This window comes from Halictus rubicundus, unplaced genomic scaffold (assembly GCF_050948215.1).
Source record: "Halictus rubicundus isolate RS-2024b unplaced genomic scaffold, iyHalRubi1_principal scaffold0028, whole genome shotgun sequence".
In the NCBI taxonomy this organism is placed as follows: domain Eukaryota; kingdom Metazoa; phylum Arthropoda; class Insecta; order Hymenoptera; family Halictidae; genus Halictus; species Halictus rubicundus.
In genome coordinates, this window is record NW_027488569.1 from 434,059 (window position 1) to 444,752 (window position 10,694).

Sequence of the window (10,694 nt, forward strand, 5' to 3'; positions counted from 1 at the left end):
TAGGAAAGTGAACAAAAAATGCTATTTTTCAACATATTATTGAAACAAATGGTAACATTTTACATTTGTCTACGTACGTGTATTCCTCATAAAAGACACACAATTTTCGCATGTATACCGTTCATCTATGTATGTATCATTAATAGTTTCCAAGATATTCGTGGAAATTGTTCTCTACCGTCACTTTTGAGGGCCGTTTTCTCCAGGATTCTTCACTTGTAAAAGCTAGTAGAAAGTTCAAATGCTTATGAATTATCGTATATTTTAAACAACTTGTAACTTAAGCTTTAGCAATCTCAAGATCCACTGGGTAGTCGTCAAAGCGTCTCATGCGACGCGACTCGCCGCGGAATTGAATGTCACGCGACGCTTTGAACTATCGCAATTTTCGGGGTGGAACGACAAGGGGCGTGAACTTTGCAAAATCTTTTAGAAGAGATGTTGCTGAAAATGTTCCACTTTGTTAGAGCACGTACTTTTACGTACTTCTATACTTATCCTAAAAGCTTTCACCTTTGACCATTCCCTTTAGTTCACTGAATAGTTTTTTTATAGTAAATTATGAACAATAATTATATGAGGAGTTTGACTTTTGAGCCCACGAACTGCTAGCACGACGGAAATGTGGCGAACAGCGCGGCAGAAGGGAAAATTAGAGTGGGGGAACAAGTCTTGAACTGGCGACACTAGCCACACGGATTGAGCAGCCAGATCTGTTTGTTCATCCGCACCAGACGAGTGTCAGCGGAAGACAACTTTCCAAATCAGAAATGTAAGTATCTTTACCTAAGTAGTTCTTGCTATTAATTCATATAATCTAATCTAAATTAATATAGTCTGTCATCATAGTGATACATTATAAACAATACATATTAATACTTTTCTTTTACCGTTTTAATAATTTTATATTGATTTATATTTGTAGAATGGCCACTACCAACACGACGTCAACGACGACGATGACACTATCATCGGCGACGACGACACGAACATCGACGACGACACCAACATCGACGTCGACAATTAATAGGATTCATCCAGAAATAAAGGTATGTAATGATATTGTTAAAAGTATACAGTGAATCACAGTAATATTCGGACATTTTTAAAAGGACAATAACATTGTTAACATCGGACCATACGACTTGGATTTGTTTGAGAAGTTAGGTCGATTAGTTTACTACATGACGTGAAAAGAAATTTTGAAAAAATTGCAACAGGTCGGAATTACAAAGAAAATACTATTAGTTGTTGTTCACAACTTTTTTATCTAAGCCTGCAATAAAAATTTGAACAATACGTTTTGGAGATTCATGTTAGCTATATGAACGATTAAAATTTCATTAAAATCGATCAACGTTGCAAGAAGCTATAAACGTTTAACCTTTACACCGCCATGCCAAAACGAACTTTCTCGTATCGACATCTAATCAAGGAACATTATTTCTTAAATGTCCATGGACCTCGAAAATGAAGAAATTAGTACAATTTAATAAAAATTATAGTTGTAATAAACATTGAAACTTGGACGTTTTAAAAACAGTATTTTTCGTCACAAAAATTGTTTCTCTTTAATGCGATATTCTGACGATCCTATTTAATATTTGCTCTTGACTTTTTTAAAATTGAAGAGCAGACTTTTGCAATGAAAAATGATACCATTTAATATTGATTACCGTAAATAATCTATTTAAAAAATAATATTGAATACAGAAGAGAACATTTGTCAAAATTTTTACGTTCAGAAAGACATTTTCTGAGTTTCAAACAGTTCATATCAGAACAAATCGGAACAGTTTCAGTATATTTTTCTCTACATAATTATGCAAGAATCGTAAACCACCTCAAACCACTTTACAAGTTATTGTTGTTCAAACTTCGCGACACGTCTCACAGTATATGTATACATACGTATATTTGATTAAATGTTGTTTAAATATGTACATTTTCACAATAATTTTACGTTTATACCTGAAGTAACTTATTTAGGCATTGTAAGAAATAATTTTTTTTATTATTTTATTTAAGAATGATAATGAACTTTTTTATGCTATGAAGTTTTTTAATGCTATTGCTACATTTATACATATCTATCGTCGAAGGCTTGTGAAACGTGAAACTGACTCTAAACACTCCTAACGAACTGTCTAGATTATAGAGCATACATTGTATAACATTGTTTGTCACGACATTCAGAAAAATTTTATATCTCGTAAGAGGCAGGCAGTTGCTATTGGCATTCTGTTGAAAGAGGCTCGTTCTGAAAGATTCAAGACATTTTTTCTATTACTTAAACCTTATATTCTATTTTTTCCGTTTTGTTGCATTTATATCTTTGTGTGTGGTATATATTTATTGTACGTATAATTATGATATAATAAACACATTATTACGAACGTCAGATCTCTACATATCGTTGATAACGGTAAAATCAAATAATAAAAAACCAAAATCGTTGGACCCAGAAGCATTAGAACTATTAATTTAATAAATGAAAAAACAGTTTAGAAGTTGCAACGAGACGTATGTGTCTCGTTGCGAACGAAGTTGTACCTTAGCCCGCACCAATCACCGACTAGGACCAGCCGCGCGCCAATCCGCGAATCCGGCCCATGCGCGGACCAATCGACGTGTGCCGAAGATTCGCGAACGAGCGCACGAGGTCCGCGTTCGGGCTATAAAGATCGCGACGAAACCACCCGAGAGCGGAGTTGGTCTGGAGCAGCTCTCGGGCGAACACCCGAGCCCAGATCCTCTCGCAGCCGCGCAGAATCGTGCCAGCCTCGGTATACTACCGGACGAACACGCCGAAGCGCTGGGACCGGCCGAGGCGTACGTGAGTTTACGTCCCATACGCCGAAACCGAGACCGCGAATAGGTTCTGGGAGGCAGTCGATCGACGGCCTGCTCTTTTCAGAGCACCGTAGTTTCGACACTCCGGACCGTCATCCCCCACTCCTCGGACCCGTTCCCGCATCCCGCGCTCCTGACCGGACATTCCGCGCCGCGCTCCAGGAGTCTAGTCTCCAAGCGACCGCAGCAGCGTGTGGAGCTCGCGTCACGGTATACTACCAGGGACGAGCGACCTCGCCGGTTTCGAGTCGTAGACACGTGGTTTACGTCTGCGTCTACGCACTCGAGCCGCGGCCGCGCGGGGTCGACAAACGGAGCGTTCCGCGAATCCCGCAAATCCTCTCCGCGCCCCGTGAGCCCAGCCGACGCAGGAAGCGTCGCCGATTCACGATTATTTGCTGGGCCGCGGCCGTGCCGATCACCTCGCCGAGGCGACCGCGCGACGGGAATCGTGGGGGTTCGGGACCGCGTCGAGAACACCCGATCGCCGTGCCGACGCCGAGCGAGCCCGGCTCGCCCCGCGTTCTCCGCATCACCGTACCGCGCACCGCACCGAACACGACTCCGGTTTCTGCCGCCGTCCACCGACGGACGGCGCCCACCGCGACACTCCGGACCACAGATACCAGTACCAGTACCAGTGTTCCGTATTCACGGTACCGTTAAAATTACTTGTCAGTACTCGATGCTCCATCTATGAGAGAGAGTATTTTGTCACCGTCATTCCGATTTCGGCCGTTAGATTTAAGGGCGCTCGGTTACGCACAACCGATTATTAGTCAGTCTCGCCTAATGCGGAATCAAGAGAGCACGCGTAACACGAGCACTAGAGCATCATCTCAATGCTACCGCCTGTACTATCCCTTATAGTTTGTACTATTATATTAAAAATAAACGAACTCGTTAAACGCCGAGAAACTAATTAATAGCTCGCGCAAACAACCGGAGATACTGACGCTCCGCGTATAGATTAGGATTAAGCCCGCGTTATTAGGAAATAAGTGCGTTAGATTTAGGTGTTCTCCCGATTAGGTTAAGCTCGCGCTATTGGGGAATAATTGCGTTGGCCTCGAGTGGGATCGTCGACGGCGCAGGCAGGCGGCTGTGCGCCTCCGGTGGTTTCCGGTCGGCGGCTGCGGCCGGGGGCTGACGAGGAGGGCCGCCCTCCGGGTCGGTGGTTCCGCCGGTGGTGGTCTCGAGGCCGGTGCGGGCCTTGAGACGGCTGCGGGTCGTGGGCCCCTGGCCGGGGTGTAGCCCCAGCGGGCCGTCCTGACGGCGGGTGCGATGGGCCGCGGCCTGGTGGGCCGCCGTGCTCCTGGTGGCTGGAGGTCGGGTGCCTTGAGGGCCTCCTCGGGATCGAAGAGTCCGTGTTGGCGGTAGCCGTCTTCCAGTGCTGTTAAGAAGGCTTCGTCGGCGAGGTCCATTTCGTTGCGAGGTTTGTCGAAGACTGAGATCCGGGTCCTCGTCGGGTTCCCCGTCTTGATTCGAAACGTCGGCGCGCACATGATTCGGCGTCGCTGGTTCCCCTGGTCCCTCGGTGGTCGAATTTCCTGCGGTCGACCGCGTGCGTACAAACGGCGCGTTGTCCGGTTCCCGGGAGTGATACGGGCGAAGGTCTCGCACGTGTACGTGCCGGGTTAATCTCCCGGCGGTATCTCGGAGATCGAATATCACCGGTGAAATTCGACGCTGGATCGTAAACGGGCCGGTGTACTTCCCGAGCAGCTTGGCATTGCGGAAGGCCGCTTTATTGGATAGCTCGTGGCTGCGACGCAGGACACGCGATCCGACCGCGGGTATCCAAGCACGACGTTGTTTGTCGTAGTGCCGCTGCTGTTGTTGGAAGTTCCGCGCGAGGTTACATAGCGCGAGCGTACGAGCCTCCTGTAGGCGGCGGAGACGGTGAAGCAAGGGGGGTCCCGTGCGTTTCCCGCGTGTGTGTCGGAGCGTTCCCGGGGGCACTAGCTCCCTCCCGACGTTCAGGTAGGCCGTGGAGTATCCGGTGGAGCTGTGTTGGGCCGTATTATAGGCGAAGGCTATTTTGTGGCACAGCTGGTCCCATGCGCGTTGCTTCCTGCCGTGGTATTGCCCGATCATGGTCTTGACCATGCGGTTAACCCGTTCGACCGGGTTGCATTGCGGCGTAAATGGCGGTGTTCGTCGGTGGTGGATGCCCCAGTCCCGTAAAGTCTGCACCGTCATGCACCGTTACATGGCGCCCGAACAGGGACTAGAAAAGCAGTGATAGTGGACTCCCGATATAGTAATTAGTTCATAATTAGGTTTAAGATCCGTGCACCGCGTATTGTCCCGTGAGGATAAGTTTTAAGGGAATCCGTACCCCAAATTACCGCGCGTAGTATCCTGAGAAGGTAGTTCTGTTCAGGGGAAACCGTACCCCGACGTACCGCGCGTTTTTCGTTTTAGTCGCGTCGCGAGCGCCGCATCCCGATCCGACCGGGTCACCGACACCCTCCGACCCCCGCTTTACCGGATACCCAGATCGTCTCCGTGTTCGAGGAAACTACGTAGCCCGGACCGATAACCACCGTCAACACGAAGCAGTGATATCCTGCTTTGATTTTTTGAGGATGGGGGTCTCCTGGATCTATCGACTTTCGAAGGAGCAGCTGAAGCAGGAGCTGCGCGATCTCGGGAGCGGTACCAGCGGGACGGTAGTCCAGCTCCGGCAACGGTTGGTCGCGTACGTCCGACGAAACCCAGAGGCGTACGCCGACAAGCCCGAGGACGACCCGGGCTACAAGGAGGAGGTCGATCGTACGCGAGACTTAGAGGAGTTCCACAATGAGCTCGTCAACGAGCTCGAGGGAAACAACGTTTCGACCCCGCTGCGCCCCGCAGCAGCGCGCCAGCCCGAAACCATGACCGGAGCACCAGTCCTCGACCAGATGCGTAAATGGGGATGTCATTTCGACGGTCGGGATCCGTACGCGTTCCTCGAACGCGTCCAGGAACTGAAAGCGGTGTACCAGCTCTCCGACCAGCAGCTGCTCCAGGGCTTCCCGGAGCTCCTACGTGGCGACGCTCTCCTATGGTACCGGAACCTAGCTCCGTCCGTCGCCTCCTGGGACGATCTAGAAGACCAGCTGCGGAGGTACTACCTCCCGCCGGGGGAGTTACGGCACCTCGACCATCAGATCGCCGGACGCCAGCAGGGTCCCACGGAGCCGATCCAGGCCTACGTGACGGCGCTCATGACCCTCATTCGCCGACGAGGAGGGTTCTCCCGGACACGCCAGCTAGATGCACTATACTACAACATGTGTCCGGAGCTGCAACTCCACGTACGTCGGAACGAGTTGGTCGACGCTACGCAACTCATCCAGCGGGTACGAGAGGTCGAAGAAGTCCTGCACCGCGTGCGACGAGAAGCCGGGGGCAGGCCCTCCGAACGCGAGCCATCCAGGCGTTACGCTCTCGTAGTAACCGGCACGTACCGACGAGAGACGCAATGCTGGCGATGCCGTCAACCAGGACACGACCGACACCGATGCACCAACCCGGCGGTCCGGTTCTGCTCGTTCTGTGGGAAGGAGGGCATCCTGACCCGCGATTGCCCGTGTCACGACTCCAGGCCATATCCGTGAAACGAGACGCGGGCCGGACCACCGTAGCTCCGGGTCCGGCCCCCGAATTCGACGACACCCGCATCTATATCGGCGTGTTCGTCGGCCAACACCGAGCCCGAGCCCTCGTCGACACCGGGTCAGTCTGCTCGTTCATCAACGGCCCCATGGCTCGGTGGTGCTTATCCCAGCATTGGGAGCTCCGCGCGGAAGATACCACTGCCACCCTGGCGGACGGAACCGGCGCTAGCCTCGACCGCAGCATCATAGGGATCGGGACATTCGACAGCCAGGAGATCCGCCACCAGTACTACATCTTGGAGGGACTCGACGCAGAGATGCTCCTAGGCATGGACCTGCTCCAGAAGCTCGGGATGCAGATGCACCTGGGTAGTCACCGCCTGTACCCGGACCGAGCCGACCGAACCGTCCCGGCCTGCGCCGCGACCACGCCGAGCGGGCTGCGACACCTGACCGCCGCCGAGGAGGAGCGGTTACGCCGGCTCATCGATCACCACAAGGAAGCCTTCAAGGACGTCCGCGGGGTAACGCCGTTAGCCCGCCACGAAATCCGGCTGCTGGACCTGACGCCTATTAAACAACGGTACCGCCCACGCAATCCGGCGATGCAGGCGGTGATCGATACCGAAATCGAGACGATGCTCAACGAGGGAGTCGTCCAACCATCCTGCAGCCCCTGGAGCTCGCCAGTGGTAATAGCCTGGAAGAAAGACGGAAAATACCGGTTCTGTGTGGACTTCCGGCGCTTGAACCAGGTCACCAGAAAGGACGCTTATCCTTTACCGCACATCAACGCCACCCTGGACAAACTTCGGGGGGCGCGTTACCTCAGTACGATTGACCTAAAGAATGGGTATTGGCAGGTGCCGCTCACGCCGGAGAGCAGGCCACTGACTGCCTTCACGGTACCCGGGCGGGGTCTACTACAGTTTACGGTGATGCCGTTTGGGCTTCACTCCGCCCCGTCGACGTTCCAGCGACTCCTGGATAACGTCATCACGCCGGACCTCGCTCCGTACGCTTTCGCGTACCTCGATGACATTGTCATCGCCAGCCCGACGTACGAGGAGCACGAGAAAATGCTGGCCGAAGTCTTCCAGCGGCTCCGAGCAGCGAACCTGCGGCCGAACTGGGAGAAATGCCATTTCGCGCGCGAACAGCTCACGTACCTCGGGCACATCGTCGACCAAAACGGTTTGCACACCGACCCGGCCAAGGTAGCCGCCGCCACGGAACTTCAGGCACCGACCAACGTCAAGGAACTACGCCTGTTCGGGAATCGGCGACGAGTTGCTCCGAGCAATACGGGCAGCGGGCCGATCCCGCGACTTTACACTATTTAAAACCGCGCGCGCTCAGGCGCAGCGCTAATTAGCTCCCGAGCACGTCCGTCTCTGCGAATCGGCCCACGGCGCGCCGACCAATTACCGTGCTCGCGGGCAGCGAATATCCGTGAGCGATTCCCGGAATCGGCCTTCTTTTTCTACGAACCGTCTAAGCGATCCCAGCGTCAAAACCAAACCGTTTTTGTTGAGCCGTGATTTCGGAGAGTACCGCGCTTACCGTGCAAATCACATAACTCGTATCGTGTACGCAGTGTTTGAACAATCAAGTCTGAATCTTTATTACAAGTACAAGTGTGACCACGTGCTCGATCCGATTTTCCGTTCGCACAATCCCGGCGTTCGGAGTTTTCGCCCTATCCGTTTCCGACCATCCGCCTCGAATTTCCAAGCCTTCCGACAAGGCTGTCCCAGCCACCCATTCCCAAACATTTTGGTCCTTCGAGCCGGATTGGAATCGAGGAACCACGTGCCGGAAACGCCGCCATTAATACGGAGACTCCCTTGCCGACACCATGAGCCAGTTCGAAGAGCTGCTTCACAAGCAGAACCAAACTCTCAGATCCATCGAGAGGGCTCTATCCAATTTTAAGAAGCTGTGTCAGGCCAAAATGACTTCAGCAACCACGCAGAACCGGATGGCCGCCCTGAAGGAAGCCTTCAACCAAGCGCAAGACCTCGACGCGAGACTCGCCGCTACCGCTGATCCGAAGGCGAAGTCGAGTCACCCCTACTTCGCGGACAACGTCTTCGAAGCGGCTGAGGACAACTACCTGGAGGCATCGGACTTCATGGCAGAGGTACTGAAAATCGCTACCGCCGCCGAGCCGGCATCCAGCAAAGGTGTAAGTACCTCTCCAATACCGACGTCCAGGCCGACCGCGCGTCTACCGCAAATCCAGTTGCCGTCGTTCGACGGATCGTTCGAGGCTTGAGAAAGCTTTTGCGACCGTTTTTCCTCAATGGTCATCGACGAACCCTCCCTCGCGAACGTTGACCGATTACATTTCCTGTGCTCGTCGTTAAAGGGCGAAGCGAGTAACGCGATCGCTCACCTATCAATTACCGACCAGAACTTCGCCGTCGCGTGGGAGCTCATTACGTCGCGATACGAAAATAAACGCCGCTTAATCACGACGCACCTTACCACGTTATTTTCGCTCCCGCAAGTCATCTCCGAATCCTCGCGAGAATTACGTGACCTACGCGACCGAATCAACGTTTCTACCCAGGCGCTCAGAAATCTAAACCGTCCCGTTGATCAATGGAGTGATATTATTGTTTTCCTCGGCGTTCAAAAGCTAGACCGATCGTCGCGGAAAGCATGGGAACTCAAACTTGAAAACGCGAACGAGTTTCCAACGTCCGCCGAATTCGACACGTTCCTCGAGTCGCGATCGCGAGCGCTCGAAGCCATGGCGCCGATTCAAATTGGAGGTCCAACCGAAACCGTAACCGTGAAACGACCGAAAACAAAGTCACTCGCTACGCACGCGACCGCTGTCTCCACCGTGACCTGTTCTGTTTGTCGACAGAACCACCTTATTTACCGATGCCCGACGTTCGTCGCTCAATCGCCGTCCGACCGCTACAATACCATCAAAACACAGCGACGCTGTATCAACTGTTTCTCGGCTAAACACGCGAGCGCGCAATGCACGAGCCAACACCACTGTAAGGAATGCAAGCAGCGGCATCACACGCTCTTACATTTTCCACGCGCCTCCCAAGATCAGCGCGTCGCAAACCCGAATCCGGTCGTCGCGTCCGATAACGAGCCCACGATCAGCGCCAATCTGATCTCCGACTCGCCAACTCGTTACGGCGTGCTTTTATCGACTGCCCATGTACAGGTACATTCACCACACGGTCGGCGTACCACCGTCCGTGCGCTCCTGGACCAGGGCTCCGCGGCGACATTAATTTCAGAACGGACCGCTCAGTTGCTGCGCCTCCACCGAACGCGGACACTAATTCGAGTCACCGGTATCGGCGAAACGCAATCCGTCGCACACTCCACGGTTCGAATCACCGTTTCTCCAGCGATGCGTTCCATGCACCCGGGAGCGGGCTGCGATTCCTCACCAGCTCATGGGGGATCTTGTTGAGTATTAGGGTACATTTACATTCGCAATGAGACATGAGACATGAGAACGCTACCTTGTTGCAACAGCGCCATCTGTTACTAAATGTGTGTGTGCAGTCTTATAGAAACACTGTATGCGTGAGCCTCGTGCAAAACCTGGATGTTTAGTAAAATACATTAAAATAAACCAGTTGTTAGTAAAATACACAACCAACGCTTCTTTTATTTAACAGATCTGCCAGCCTCACGCATCACTAAAGCTGAAAGAGCGTTCATTCACACCGGCGTCGACTATGCAGGCCCGATCCAGGTTCGAACCGCTCGTGGAAGGGGACACAAGTCGCAGAAGGCGTACATCGCCGTATTCATATGCCTCACCACGAAGGCAGTTCATTTAGAAGTTGTATCAGATTACACATCCGCAGCGTTTCTCGCCGCTTATCATCGGTTTGTCTCCCGAAGAGGCCTCCCGCGCTCTATGTCCTCCGATAACGGCACCACCTTCCACGGGGCGAATCGCGAGCTAACGTCAGCGTACCGCGCCGCCACTCGCGATACCAACGTCCACAACAAACTTGCTATCGACGGGGTAACTTGGCACTTTCTACCCCCCACAGCCCCTCACTTTGGAGGACTGTGGGAGGCAGCGGTCAAAAGTGTCAAGCACCACCTAAAACGGTGCATCGGTGCGCACACGCTTACCTTCGAGGAGTTGTCGACGTTCCTCTGCCGCGCCGAAGTGTGCCTCAACTCCCGCCCGATCGCTCCGACGTCCGAATGCCTCGACGACTATTCCGTCCTGAC